Source organism: Pseudorasbora parva, chromosome 19 (assembly GCF_024679245.1).
Source record: "Pseudorasbora parva isolate DD20220531a chromosome 19, ASM2467924v1, whole genome shotgun sequence".
Lineage (NCBI taxonomy): Eukaryota > Metazoa > Chordata > Actinopteri > Cypriniformes > Gobionidae > Pseudorasbora > Pseudorasbora parva.
This window is the reverse complement of record NC_090190.1, coordinates 10,540,927-10,556,916: the sequence shown is the minus strand read 5'-3', so window position 1 is coordinate 10,556,916 and position 15,990 is coordinate 10,540,927.

Below are 15,990 nucleotides of genomic sequence, written 5' to 3'. Positions count from 1 at the left end.
GAAGTCCTCATGATTGGTTGAATTCTACTTCACGAGACGCTCCACTTGGAAACAAATGTGGTGATGCCAAACCCGCTTGTGGAAGAAGAACGCTGTTGTGTTTACAACTCTGACCAAGTGTGCTACACACATCCTGAAAAGTGAAGCCAAATGTCTTGATCGTTCCCAGGTGGTTGGTCCTAGTATTTTTCAGGATTTTTGGGAGGAGATTGGCTTTAATTTCTATATTTCCCTAACTGTTTATTACACACTGACATAATGAGTTGTTTTGCAATAAATTTTACTAACAGATATTGCTGCTGGGGTGTGGGCGGGCGGCTCCACTTTACATGTTTCACCTTCGTTGCTCTGGTTGGTGTAGCGCTATCCTATCGCGTGCAGAGGGAGTTTGAAAGACAACCGTTTATCCCGCCCCTCGGATTGAGCTGTCAATGGTGAGTTTCCAGACCAAACATCTTGATGTGGGTCTGGCTTGTCAGGCTAACTTGTTGTTATACAGGTATAGGAAAAGCACAGGTGCAAATTAAATGTATTATTATTATGGGTTTATGTGAGGATTTATAGTCAACATTATATAGTTATGTTCATTGTTATATCGTTAGTAGTAGTTAGTCAATGTTATGTTCCATTGTTATAGTCATTGTTACTGTATATAGTTAGTTATATCTGACTTATCTGTGCTGCATTTCCCAAAAGCAGCACGAGTTGCATGTGATTTTGTGGAAAACTGATCTTATGTCCTCTGAGGTTTTACAGATTAAAGCTCAGTTGTGTCTCTCTTTTCGTATGCTCTCATAAAGCATCATAACTGGATGAGCAAAAAAAGATTACAAAGCTCACGTGGAGACAGCACTTAATCTCATCATTAATTCACATCGTTTGCGTCATCACATTTCTTGGTGCATGATAAATAAACACACAAAAATGAACATGACGAAAAATAATTTCCAAAAGCTTAGTTGTGGCTTGCATGCTAATGCCTTTTTCCATTTAAAAATATTTCTCTCAGTGCACTTTTTACTTTTTGACAGGGAATTGGACACAATGTTCTGAGGGATCTTCTCAGTCTGGGAAAGCCATTAATGCTATTCTTCTGATCAACTGAATATTATCCACTCGCTTGTCACCCCGTCTCTTCTTGATTTTTTGCCAAAATCTACAGACCAGCCCATGCCAACACCACACACAGGGCTCTCTATTTAATCACATAAATGACACATTTTGCGAGATCACAATAACTTTAATTTAAACTCAATGTACTGACTTCTTATTTTTAAACACATGAAATTCACACACCTCAGAATTGCCAAATGGACCCATGGCATCTGTGAAAGCACCTTCTATTGTTTTAAAACAATACATATTCTTCTGTATGTGATTATTCAAATGGACTTTACTTATATTTTCAGTGCAGTGTTGGAGAGTACCTAAAAGTTACCGAAGCTAACATTGTTAACTTAAGGTTGCCATTGAGATGACTTGTCCCATTTAACCTGAATTCACTGACTATTACGTACTCTTCAGACCAAACAATCAGTGAGAGCAATGGTACACCCGAGTCTCTAGACACATTTAAACATTTTAAAACATGAAACACGGAAAAAAGCAATACAATAGGCCTTTATCAAACTTCTGTGTTCAAAAATGTGAAGCTTCAAACAATAGCGCAAAGAAACTTCCGCTGCTGCCTGTATCAATGGCTGTGCCCATAGCATGGGATTGTTGTTATTTATGTAAAATTCATAACATATACTTCTTCTAAAGACACCAACCAACAGTTTACACTCATTAATTCAGTATTGTGAAAAAGAAAAAAGGTGTCATAATATTCCGACTAGGGGTGTAACAATATATTGCGTCACGAAACACCGATAACGTTAGGCATAACTTTAGGACCACTAACAGGCAAAGTGAATAACACTGATTATCTCTTCATCACTGCACCTGTTAGTGGGTGGGATATATTAGGCAGCAAGTGAACATTTTGTCCTTAAATTGATGTGTTATAAGCAGGAAAAATAATGGGCAAGCATAAGATTTTGAATGAGTTTGAAAGGGCCAATTGTGATGGTGAGCATCTCCAAAACTGCAGCTCTTGTGGGGTGTTCCCGCAGTGGTCAGTGTCTATCAAAAGTGGTCCAAGGAAGGAACAGTGGTGAACCAGCGACAGGGTCATGGACCGGGCCAAGGCTTATTGATGCACATGGGGAGCGATGGCTGGTCCATGTGGTCCAATCAAACAGACGAGCTACTAGAGCTCAAATTGCTCAAGAAGTTAATGCTGCTTCTGATAGAAAGGTGTCAGAATACACAGTTCATCGCAATTTGTTGCGTCGCTTACCTGGGGAACACATGGCACCAGGATGCACTATTGGAAGAAGGCAAGGCAACGGAGGCAGTGTGATGCTTTGGGCAATCTGCTGGGAAACAATGGGTTCTGCTATCCATGTGAATGTTACTTTAACATGTACCAACTACCTAAGCATTGTTGCAGACCATGTACACCCTTTCATGGAAACGGTATTCCCTGGTGGCTGTGGCCTCTTTCAGCAGGATAATGTGCCCTGCCACAAAGCAAAAATAGTTCAGGAATGGTTTATAGAGCACAACAAGTGGTGTTTGAGCTTGAGGTGTTGACATGGCCTCTAAATTGCCCAGATCTTAATCCAATAAAGAATCACAGATTGTGCTGGACAAACAAATCTGACCCATAGAGGCCTTACCTCACAACTTACAAGACTTAAATGATCTGCTGCTAACATGTTGGTGCCAGATACCACAGCACATATTTAGGGGTCTAGTGGAGTCCATGCATCGACGGGTCAGGGTTGTTTTTGGCAGCAAAAGGGCGACCAACACAATATTAGGACAATGTTATGCCTGATCGGTGTATATATTGCAACAAAAAATGCAACAATATGTATCGTGGATATTGACAATCTGTATTGTGTATAGTTCACCCAAAATGAAAATGTAATTTCTGTGTGAGAAAAAAAAAATCTGTGAAAAAATGTTTTCACAGTTTTAGTGTCAGTACTACATTAAACTACTATAACAGTACAGTATAATGTTGAATATAATAATGCAATGGGGGAATATCTGTGGGTCCTGATAATGCCAAATGTCTTATGTTACCAGTAAAAAGTTTTAAATATAAATATAACAGAGTAAATATGACAGAGTGCAAGCATAGGCTATTCATCTATATTTTCAGCTTCAGAATCATGCTCATTTTTATTCTGGCGTCAGCATTGTCCTGTGCACTGGGTTACCAGCAGCAAGTCCAGGCCGATTAATTTCCACCCTCAACAAAATACCAAATTAAGCATTTTAATCAACAGTACATTTTTTGTTAACCTTTTACCGTATCTTATTGTGAGTTCAGCATTGTGATGAACAGGAGTGTATCGTTACATGCCTAATTTCGTCCCATTCTAACACTGGCAGATGCGGAGAAGCTTGTCCACGCCTTTATCTCCTCCAGGCTGGACTACTGCAATGCGCTCCTTATCGGCATCCCTAGCAAAAATCTCCAGAGGCTGCAGTGTATTCAGAACAGTGCTGCTAGGATCCTCATGAGGGTGCGCAAATACGACCATATCACCCCCATTCTAAAATCACTCCACTGGCTTCCTGTGTCGTTCAGGATCGAGTACAAGATCTCTCTCCTTACGCACCAGTGCATCCATGGTGATGCTCCCTCCTATCTCAAGGAACTCCTCACCACACAAACAGCCACTCATAACCTCCGCTCTGTTTCTCTGTTTCGTCTTAAGACTCCCTTGACCAATGTCCGTACTATGGGAGATCGGGCCTTCTACTCTGCAGCCCCCAGTCTGTGGAATGCTCTCCCTGACCACCTGCGCACTCCACAGACTATAGATGCTTTTAAGCGTGGTCTTGCACCTTTTTAGCAGAGCTTTGAAATTGACTTGTTACTTCTTTATTTTTATTTTTTTCAGTTATTTATTTTATTTTATTCATTTACTTATTCATTTATTGTTGTTGATTGTTTTTAATTCTGTAGCACTTTGAGATTTTGTTTAATATAAAGTGCATTATAAATAAAATGTATTATTATTATTAATTCCGCATATTTTGCGACTTAATGGGGCGCGTGCACAAAAACACTTCTGGTGTGAATGGTGAATCTATTCAGCCCATTTTGCAAACCTGTTTGGCCTGAAAAGTCGACAGAAATCTGCGACACACATAACACCTGTTAAAATATTCGGCCATTCTTCATAAACAAACTCCACACAGATATAGGGCCCAATTTTAACAATCTAAGCTCATGGTCTAAAATGGTCGACATGCCCTCCGCATGGTCTAAAAGGGTGTCATGATCCTGTTTCTCTCTCTTTCACTCATCACTGTTCTTTCCTCATTGATGCACACACCCTCTCATTTGATCTTTATTCCCCTCAGCTGCTCTTTTACTATTAGCCGTAGCATTCCCTTCCTCACCTGATTCCTCTTTTCCTCCACCACGATCCTATTTCTTTCCCCTCTTCCTACCCATCTTGGCCTGAGTATTGCATTATCTTATGTGTTCAGAACACCTGTTTGTCTCTGTCGTGTCTGAGTCCTGCCGTGTTGGTAGCTGATTTATATTAAGAGAACTCCACTGAGCCGGAGAATCATCACTCGTCTCTACCTCTCCCTGGGAAAGGCCTGCCTGCTCCTTTTCCCTGTCACACGGAGCCCTCACTCACTTACCTCCGGCCTGACTGCGGTTGTAGCCTACTGTCTAAAAGCAGAGACCTGAGTTTGAACTTTATTCTACAACCGTAGCTCTGAGTTTCACTTTCTGTTTTGTATTGAACTCTCCGATTTCTATTAAAGTGACGTTATTTCTCCGCATCTGCTGTCTGATCCTCTTATGACAAAGGGCCTTTTCTCGTAATGAGTCATGAGTGTTTTTGGGAATAACATGTAAAAAAAAAAACAATCAAGAGTCTCATCTCCCAGTCTCTTTAAAAGCCATTTGTGTTCGTGCTTTGGATTCGCTGAATGCTTCTCTAGCGAGGAAACCGATCTGCTCGTCCAATGACGCCTGCTTGCTTGTCATTACTGCAAATAATTCTGATACATGCCATCACTGTCCATTGTGACATGTAGGCATTTTTTTTATATTCATGTACAGAATAATAATCTTTTACATTTTAATCCTTTCATTTTTCATATTTAAAAATGTTTGTGCTTCTGCATAATAAGCTAAATGTACGCGCGCCATGGACCTGCCTTTAGGTGCATATTACTAACACGCTTTAAATAACAAAAAACATATTGTGCAATTGACTTTAGTTTCAGTTGCTCAATGCAGCAGTCGTTTTCAATTGCCTCAGAATAGCAATGTGCCTGAAAGCACCTTTTTTTTAGACCAGCACACCCATGAGCACAAATTGGCGCAAATGCATTTGCTATTTAAACAATGTGATGCAGGATGTGAAAATGATAACTGCTTTGAGCAGCAAAAAAACAGTGCCAGGTGTGTGATAGGGCCATTACAGTTAAAAGCTTTTTACACTGTTAAAGATTTGGATTGCCATCCTAAACAAACTTTCAAAAACTAAGTTGGACGTTTGATGGAGTATTTCCATCAAATACTCCTTCCGGTTTCTCACAAGTTTCGGAAAGTTTTTTCGAGTATGGGTCTCTGTGTGACGTAGATGGGGCGGAATTTCCTTGGCTCTTCTCCTGGAAGGGTGCGCGCAAGCGACCAGAGCAAAAGAGCAAATGCACGCCTATAAACGCTGCACTCACTGCCGTCACAGGACTTCACCAAATCAACGTCACCAAAGTGTGTTTTTGATGGAACTGTCCCAGCGATAAAAGTTCCCGGTGTTCTGTCGATTTTTCCCTACCTTGTCAGATTTTCATACCGTAGCGCAAAGTTATGGCTATATCTATCGATCCATCCTACCGCATCAAAAAATCCTACTGCGTGTTAACGTAAGCCTATGTGACTAATTTGCATGAAATAATTCAGCGTACATTTACCAAAGAATCCTATTGGGGGAAACTATTTTACAGTGCAAAAACGGGTATTTTATATACAGGTAGGATGATTTTACAGTGCAAAACGCCCCAATAGATTGTCAAATAAACAGGTAGGATGATTTTATAGACAGGTAGGATAATTTATGGAGGACCAAATTACTCAAAATGAAATAATTCAATAAATAATGAATTCAATAAAACAGCAATTAAATGTACCAGTTTATTCTGAAATTAAATAATTTATTAAAAAATGTATTTATTAATTTAATTAAATAGTTAATTTAATTAATTAAATAAATAAATAAATCTATTTTGTTTAATATATTTCACAATTACCTCTTCCATACACTATTGTTATGTTCGAAAATCTATTTTTTTCATTAATACATGCATGCTTTTTCAAAAAGCCGTTTTTCATAATAATATGCTGATAATTTCTCATTCTAATTTTTTAAAAGACGTCACGGAAAACACCAAGGCTTCTCATTTCTTATTTGTGACTGAAAATGTATTTTGACATTTTTCTACATTTTCTTAAAACCTGAAAACTATGAGAACTGTGGCTGTTTAAGGTAGTGCGTTTCTATTTTGATCATCTATTCCTACCGCCATATTCATTTCCAATCAATTCCCCAATTTCCCTTTGCCACTTGCCAGACCCAGACAGAAAAAAGTTATCCATTCAGGGCCAAGCACCCCCCACTGCGTGTTTATTGGCAATTGCAAAATGTCCTCTATTATTATGAAAGAAATCTTTGGGAAAATCGTGCTTTGGAAATGCATGATTCGTCAAATTGCCGTCATTCGTAAATGCAGCATATTATGAAATTATGATATTATAACTTTTTGAAAAGCACATTTAATAATGAAAAACATATTTAAACAACAGTGTGTGTGGAAGAGGTAATTGTGAAATATTAAACAATAAATGTTGTGTTTTCATGTAATTTTACAAATAGATACATTTATTTATTTAATTATTTAATTCATATTTGATTAAATTAATTATTTAATTACATTTAATAATTTCAGAATAAACTGGTACATTTAAATTGTTATTTTATTGAATTCTTTATTTTTTGTTTTTTATTTAGAGTAATTCTCCATACCAGTATGAAATAAACAGGTAGGATGATTTTACAGTGCCAAGCGCCCCATCAGATTGTCATGCCATTATGAAATAAACAGGTAGGATAATTTCACAGTGTAAAATGCCCCATCAGATTGTCATACAAAGGCATCATAATCCCTTAGAAAACACATATACATATACATAGGCCTATCATAACATTTTAAAATGGTCCACTAAACATGCATACTAAACTTTTGGTGTGAAAAATGAAAACATAGCTGGCTTCATAAGAAGAATGTGAACATAAATGGTTGAGAAGGGTCTGACTGCAGAGCCAAAGAGCCACAGTTTTACCCCAACCACAGTTCTACCACAGCAGTTCTGACCGCGCATGCGCATTGCGTATTGCGACTTCGAGATGCATGTTATGGCACTGGAAGGGAATAAAACTACATTTTTATTTATTTATTGTAATTGCACTTGTTTGATTTGATAGTTATTAGTTAGTAATCAACTGTAATGGTACAATAATGAAATGTATAAAATATAAATTGTTTATGGATTTATATCCATTATATTTATATTTATTATATAAATATATTATATTATTATATTTATATTTATATTATATTTATATCCCCCCCCCCCCCCGATTACAAACTTGTCATTTCATTCTACAGTGCACACACTTTAAAGGTCCCATTCTTCGCGTGTTTTCGAAGCTTTGATTATGTTTACAGTGTGCAATATAACATGAGTTCATGTTTCGCGTGTAAAAAAACAGTATTTTTCACACAATTTACTTATCTGTACAGCGCTGTTTTCTCTGTCCTAAAAACGGCCTGATGATTTCCTTGTTCTATGAAGTCCCTCCTTCAGAAACATGTAATTGAGAAGACACCCCCTTCCCCTCTGGCGGGTCCACCTATGTTCCCTTTCCTCTTTAACTAGATTTTAACCTACTATCTACCTCCGGGCCAATAAGTGGTACCCCGGTTTTCTTCAGCGCCGGTGGTGCTAGCCAGCCACGCACGCCACAAAACGGCCCCCTTTTCCCCCGTGGACCCTACAAGCTCAAATACACTCACATACATCTTCGTTCACTCACCCCGTTCACTGCCATTATAAAGCTTGGAAGTGCCAGGATATTTTTTATATAACTTCCTTGTGTTTTGTCTGAAAGAAGATATACACCTCAAGTCATATACAAGTCATATACACCTACACTGTAAAAAAAAAAGGCAAATTTTGAACTTTTGCAGTACAATCGACTTGGATGTTTAAGTTATTTCAACTTAAATTATGTTAAACTGACTTTAAAAAATTAGTTACATCTTGTATAACCAATAAAAAGAAGTTTAACATTTCTTAACTTATTTTGAGTTAAAACAATGTAAAAACATATGTTGTCATAACTTATTGAACATATTTTTTTTTACAGTGTAGGTTGACTTGAGGGTGAGTCAATCAAGGGCTAATTTTCATTTTAAAGTAAACTAATCATTTAAATAAAATTTATTGTAAAAAATGTTACACACTTAGGAAAAAAACTAATTATTTCACAAAGATGCCATAGAAAAAAACATTTTGGTTAACAACATTTTGATCATTTTGGCAATGGAAAGAGTCCATGGTTGTTAAAGTTCGTGGATCAATGCCAATAAATGTATTTTTAAGAGTGTATAGCTTATAGTGAAGCTAATGATTTTTCTGAAATAGGAGCTTGCCTTGACTAAATACATCCTGTTACTATATTATGCAGGCTAAATTTTAAATAGCTTCAATGTTTCAATGTTAATCTTGTCTTGTTGTTATTTCCTGTGAGGCCTAATATGACTGGTTAATGGCTGCAGAGCTCTAGGCAGACCACAGCAGATATGGGCCCCTCATGTAAACGGCGGCCACAATGCATGTAGACTTGAGTGGAAACTCTGACATAGAACAGTGTGATTAAGTCACAGTGCAAATGAAGCATTATGGGTATAACATCACTCTGCACAGAGAAGGAACTCAGCAGTACTGAAGCAGGACACGTGGCAGAGTTCTGTGTAAGCCAGGTCTAATGAATCCGAGCTGTCTCACTGCATTAAAAAAACAAAACTACAGCCATCCTGTGGAGAATGAAGCCGTTTTTAAGGGACCTCATATGCCCAAATGTTCATCTGCATTTAACACTGCCCTTTACAGTAACCATCTAAAAAAGCAAGTGGTAAAAACTAGCATTTATAAATAAGCCTTACCTCATTTTTTATTATGGGACTAAAATTGCTTAAACTAACAAGAAACATGAATGTTAGTTAGTAAATAGTATAGTTACTAGAATGTTAAAAGTGCATTACTTATATGTTATTTATTAATGACAGAACATTATTCTCAAGTGTTACCCATTCTGTTAAGTATTACGCTTTAAACTCTAACTTTTTATAAAATAAATATACTTGAATATTTCAGTGAAAATGCACACCAAACAGACTTTCAGAAATATGCTCTTTGCAAACTCACATATTTCAGCTTTATTATTTATAACAATGGCAAGACAACAGGATGGAACTTAACAGGATGGTATGAGCTAAAGTCAGCCACAAAAATAAGCAATAATGAGATACAGTTTTTTAGTGTGTGACTAGGAAGTTAGATAACACTATAATCCGATAGATAAGCCTATTATCAACACATTAATTTGGATATTTCTTTAATATTATTTAAAAGGACGACATTTTTGAGTCTAACTACAGCACAATTTCAAAGCTAATGCTTAATGACACACACACACACACACACACACACACACACACACACACACACACACACACACACACACACACACACACACACACACACACACACACACACACACACACACAAATGTATGTCTACTATGGATAATGTCTAAGACAGTGGGGCTGGTTGAAAAAACCCTTGGAGCTGGACATTACAATATTACAAAGACTTACAGGATGGAAAGTGATTGAGGACACAGGAACAACCTATAAAGTGTTGCCAATTACAGCTTTGCTTCCAACATTTCTTGCAACATTTCAAAAAGGAAGAAAGTAAAACAATTCTTGTCTTAATAAACTAGCAATTTTATATGATGAAAGCAACCGGTGACATGACAAAAATGGTGACGTTCATTCAAACCAAATAGTAACTTTTAAAACTCATCCACTTCATTGCGCTAGTAGTCAAATAAAACTATTAATTATATATATATTAAGATATAATAAGGCGATACTGCATAGCAGGAATGGCCTCACTCAGGATCCTTTTGAGAAGCAACAAGCAGAGCGCTGGTATTCATTTCTATTTTTGACCAATGACTTTCATGCATTAAATATAATAGAGCTGCTTTTGTGTTTCTGTACCCTGACAGATGTATTCCACCACGTATAGCCTAAACACTGAGGTCAGAATAAGAGTTTTGGAAGAGCTATTAGTTGGCTCGTTTATGTGTCCACTTCTCTTTAACTTGCAACACGATTGTAAAAGTTGATACGACTGATTTAGAGCAACTACAGATTATTAATATAGCTCATGTTTCTGCTGAATTCGATGCATTTGTGTCTCATGTATTAGTGATTTTTTTTTTATGTATGTTATACATAAATGTATGTTCGGCCATAGTCATTAGCCAAACTCTCCAGTGCAAAGATCCTCCAAGTATTTTAATGGCACATGAATGAGGATTATAATAACAGGTACATGCCATTAAGATTATATCTGTGGCCTAATCCAAGAATCAGAGATGGTCTGTTTCATGCTAAGTTTTTTTGACAGGATAACAAAAGGACCATATATTAATGGGTATTATTACACGGCTCTATGGAATACTTGATTTTGATGGGTCAGTTATGCTATTCAGTGGTTTGACATGTCCTATTATTCTCAGTCATTCATGGCAATGCTAAATATCGTATCACTCATCAGAAGCTACACTTTCACGTCTCTCGTATCACATCGCAGACTCTTTTCACCAGCTCTCATTTAATACTCATGCAACTGGTATGCCATCTTGTGTCTCAATTATCGATAGTTGTGAAAATGACCTCAGAGGCATTCATGTGATGTATTGTTTTGTTTCTTTAAATGTACTGTTGTTTTTACTTGGCATAAGCTTGGGATAATGCACGGGTAGCCTATGATAAAATTACAAAATAATGTAAATGTTTATATATTTACTAATTTTATGTATTTTATGTCCCCATATTTATTTATTTGTTAAGTATAATAAGTCAGATCATGTATAGTCACCTGTCAATATCGCAAAGATAGAAAAAACGCCATGATTCCCATCATATACTGTCAGGAATCTCTGGATTATTTGTGTAATAATGACTGACTACATGAAATCATTATGTATTTCTGTGTGTCTATGAGCATGACAGAATGGGAAAACGCTAATGTACTTATTCTTATTTATTTTGGGCTATGTGGAAATTTAGCACTTAATCTCTGTGTTAACAGATGGTGATTTTCTCAGAATGAGCAACTAAACAGTATTTAGGAGCTGAGCGCTCTTCTGTTTAGTTTTGGGGAGCCAAAACCACTTACGCTCTTGTGCAATCGTGTCCTCTGGATCCGGCCAAACATTTCACTCTGCATCTGGAATTGGACTGAGAAAATATCCTAACAGAAGCATTGCTCTGTTGCCAGGGCCATTAAAATCAGAAAGGCCAGCTGTCAGATCAGATCTAAAACGAGGACGAGAAATAAAGCAAGCTCTATCATTTGGCTGAAGTGTACGGTGTGGGCTAAAAAAAGGGAAATTTGGCTGAATTTGACCATACATGGAGGGACAGAGTGAATTCCTTGGACTAGGGAAGCACTGAGCTCCATTCTTGCATTCCTATCATTTTTCTTCAATATACTAAATAAAAGTTATAATTTAGGCATTACCAAAAATATTACATTGTCATTCTAATGGGTTTTTAATAGGAATTGTTCTTTTATGAGTAAAGTCTGTGGAAAACAATATACTTGAAGAAGAGACATCATTTCCAATAGTCATATACCTCAAATGGGAAATTTGAAACTAAAGCTATCAAGGTGCAACATAAGACTTACAAAGATCAAAGAATTAAACAAATCTCTGGGAGTGAGAGTGTTTTTTAATAGTTTTCAGCCCTCTCAACACTTTTGATTGTCTTTGAAGAACCATATCAGCGTAGATGTTAACAAAGCCATGACTCCCAGAGATGATATTTTTAGATATATAGCCAGACAGTGTGGACACTATCCACAAAATACATATAAAAGGAACACTATATAACTTTTTTTTTGTTCAAAATGAACAGTATTTAAATATTGAGTCAATGCATCCTTAATCCTTCTTTCAAAATGTGTTTCTGAGTCACTATGCTATGGTAGGCTAAAGGTGCACTATGTAGTATTTTTGCAGTAAAATATCCAAGAACCACTAGGCCAGTGTTATATATTTTGTTCAGTTGAGTACTTAAAATATCCTAACTATTTGTAAATTGTGAGAAAATTGCTATTTTTACCAAGGAGCAGGAACGTCTGAGGGAGTCGCCTGTCAATTGCGTCATATCTGCGCAGAGTACCGCGACTGTGTCCCGTCATAATAAAAGTCCCGCTGCTCGCGAGGCGTGTGTTGTTCATCTCATTAACAATCGCTCCAGCAGCCTTGCTGAGCTCCACAACACTCGATCCTGCTCTGCTTCATACAACAGTAACGTTAATAACCGCATTCATCAACATGATTTCTGCCAGAGTCCTTTTTTCCACCGGCTGTGAGGTGAACCTAAGATGCTGCGCTCAAACTTGGCGACATCAAACTACCCCTTTGTTTTGAATGGGCGCCCTCTAGCGGGCGGAAAAGTTGCATAGTGCACCTTTAATTTGCAATGTCAAATTAAAGAAAAATGAAAAAAATACATTTTTCCTTCAGTAGTATGAACAATATGAAAATTAAATGTAATTAAATTAGCATAATATGCATTATACTTTTAACTTTTGACTATTAAGTGGGTCAAAAGTAACGTGTTACTTTCATCCTGACAGGAAATGACAAACCTTCAGGGTGTGTAACAGCAACAAATAATCTGTAGATTGATCATTACTGTGATACATGAAAGGAGAAAACACAACTTGTAATTACAAAAAAAATATATATATTACTTCAGTAATTTACTTGCTGTACTCAAAAAAACGATTTTCGGACCTAACCACAGGAAATGATGAAGAAATCCCATATTTAGCAGATCCATCAAGGTTTCTGTGCTGAACGTGTTGTCATAGTTTGGAATGCAAATGTGGTCAGGATTCTGAGAAAATTGCTGTTACTTTTGACCCGGGTTTCCCCTAAGATTATTTTAAGATTTTATATTTTAGACCTGAGATTGTTTTCATGGGAAATTGCATATAAATATAACTCACCCGTGTGTGTAGTAATATTCATAAATAGAGAAAAGTTAAGAGTAAATAGGTGGCTACTTTGACGCATGTATGGTGTGGCAGTGACATAGTTGTCACAATGAGTGAGAAAGGTTGACATGGAGCATGCTAAGACCGTGTCCACCAAAATGATTTTTCCCGAGGCTAGTGTATTTTTCTACTTGTATTCAATATAAGCAGCTGTGCATCTATTTCACACTGATCGCTGAATTTTTTACTCATCACAGAGAGTTGAAGAATGTTTAGCTTTGGGCAAAACCCTGCGCTGGCCTTTTTTTACCCAGCCATCCAATCACAGTGGAGGAGAGGCAGAAGTGGGACAAATACCACAACGACCAACCGCCACATCCTCCTTGTACAATCGGAACCGATGACAACAAGCAGCATAACGGAACAAAATTATTTAAAACAAAAAGCGAAAAGCGAAGGCAGCGCTACATTTGAACCAATTTGAATGCAGAAATGACGTCGCAATAGTGGATCTCCATGGTCACTGCTGTCACAGGACTTCACGAAATCAACAAGAAGTGTGTTTTTGATGGAGAGGTCCCAGCAATAAAGGTTCACGGTCGTGCTTTGTAAGCAGGCGGTGAGTAAAACTGTTTCAAATGTCTATGTTGTTGGCTATCGTCACGTAAGCATCAGTAAACAACACAGTCGTGTATAGTTAATTTATCAATGGAGCATGCGATGTATGGTGCGTGTTTAAATACATTTCTTTAGCTGACTAATATGTCAGTTTGTTTATTGTAAAACCACCCAAACATAAACCTAGGCTAGGGGACGTTCTCAGAAAGCGCGCTTCTTCATTCAAATGCGCTAACGTTACTCCATTGTTTTTTTATACACTATCTGACGTGCAAAACCGTTTTGCTTGCTACTGCTAAGTGGGAAGACCGTGGGAAAGAAAAAGTGTGGCAAAAAACGTTGCACAATGAGAAGAGGTGACCGGACCCTGAGGAAAATTGTGGAGAACGACCGATTCCAGAACTTCGGGGACCTGCGGAAGCAGTGGACTGAGTCTGGAGTGGAAACATGGTACCGCATTCCCCAGGTCAAGCCACTTTTGGGCTACAGAGAAGCAGCACTGGACTGTTGCTCAGTGGTCCAAAGTACTTTTTTGGGATGAAAGCAAATTTTGCATGTCATTCGGAAATCAAGGTACCAGAGTCTGGAGGAAGACTGGGGAGAAGGAAATGCCAAAATGCCTGAAGTCCAGTGTCAAGTACCCACAGTCAGTGATGGTCTGGGGTGCCATGTCAGCTGCTGGTGTTGGTCCACTGTGTTTTATCAAGGGCAGGGTCAATGCAGCTAGCTATCAGGAGATTTTGGAGCACTTCATGCTTCCATCGGCTGAAAAGCTTTATGGAGATGAAGATTTCGTTTTTTAGCACGACCTGGCACCTGCTCACAGTGCCAAAACCACTGGTAAATGGTTTACTGACCATGGTATTACTGTGCTCAATTGGCCTACCAACTCTCCTGACCTGAACCCCATAGAGAATCTGTGGGATATTGTGAAGAGAAAGTTGAGAGACGCAAGACCCAACACTCTGGATGAGCTTAAGGCCGCTATCGAAGCATCCTGGTTCTCCATAACACCTCAGCAGTGCCACAGGCTGATCGCCTTTGGGTTTTCAATTTGCTGTATGCCAAAATCATCAGTATTTAAACAATAAAAGACCTGAAAAATTTCAGTTGGTGTGCAATGAATCTAAAATATATGAAAGTTTAATTTGTATCATTACATTATGGAAAATAATGCACTTTATCACAATATGCTAGTATTTTGAGAAGGACCTGTATATTCCTACTCGTGGAATATGGTACGGATCTCCTCCAGTATGGTGTGGTACTGGCGCACTCCCAGGTCCGCATGACAGCTTTCACATCACCAATTTTTCATACGAACTGTGCTCTGTTCTGAATTAAACTGCCAGTGTAAAAACTCCCTTATTTATATTCTTTGTTTATTATTATTTATATATTAATTACTGCTTATTCTGAATTTTTAAGATTAGGCTTGAGACATGAACAAGTCCTTTGAAAAAACATCTGTGACCTTTGATACATGTCCAGTCTTCATGCTCTCAGTATGGTTTCACTAATAATAAATGTACATTTACATAAAACATGCATATTTGTCCATACCCATGTTGATTAAATATATATATACAGTCTTGTTCAAAATAATAGCAGTACAATGTGACGAACCAGAATAATCAAGGTTTTTAGTATATTTTTTATTGCTACGTGGCAAACAAGTTACCAGTAGGTTCAGTAGATTGTCAGAAAACAAACAAGACCCAGCATTCATGATATGCACGCTCTTAAGGCTGTGCAATTGGGCAATTAGTTGAAAGGGGTGTGTTCAAAAAAATAGCAGTGTCTACCTTTGACTGTACAAACTCAAAACTATTTTGTACAAACATTTTTTTTTCTGGGATTTAGCAATCCTGTGAATCACTAAACTAATATTTAGTTGTATGACCACAGTTTTT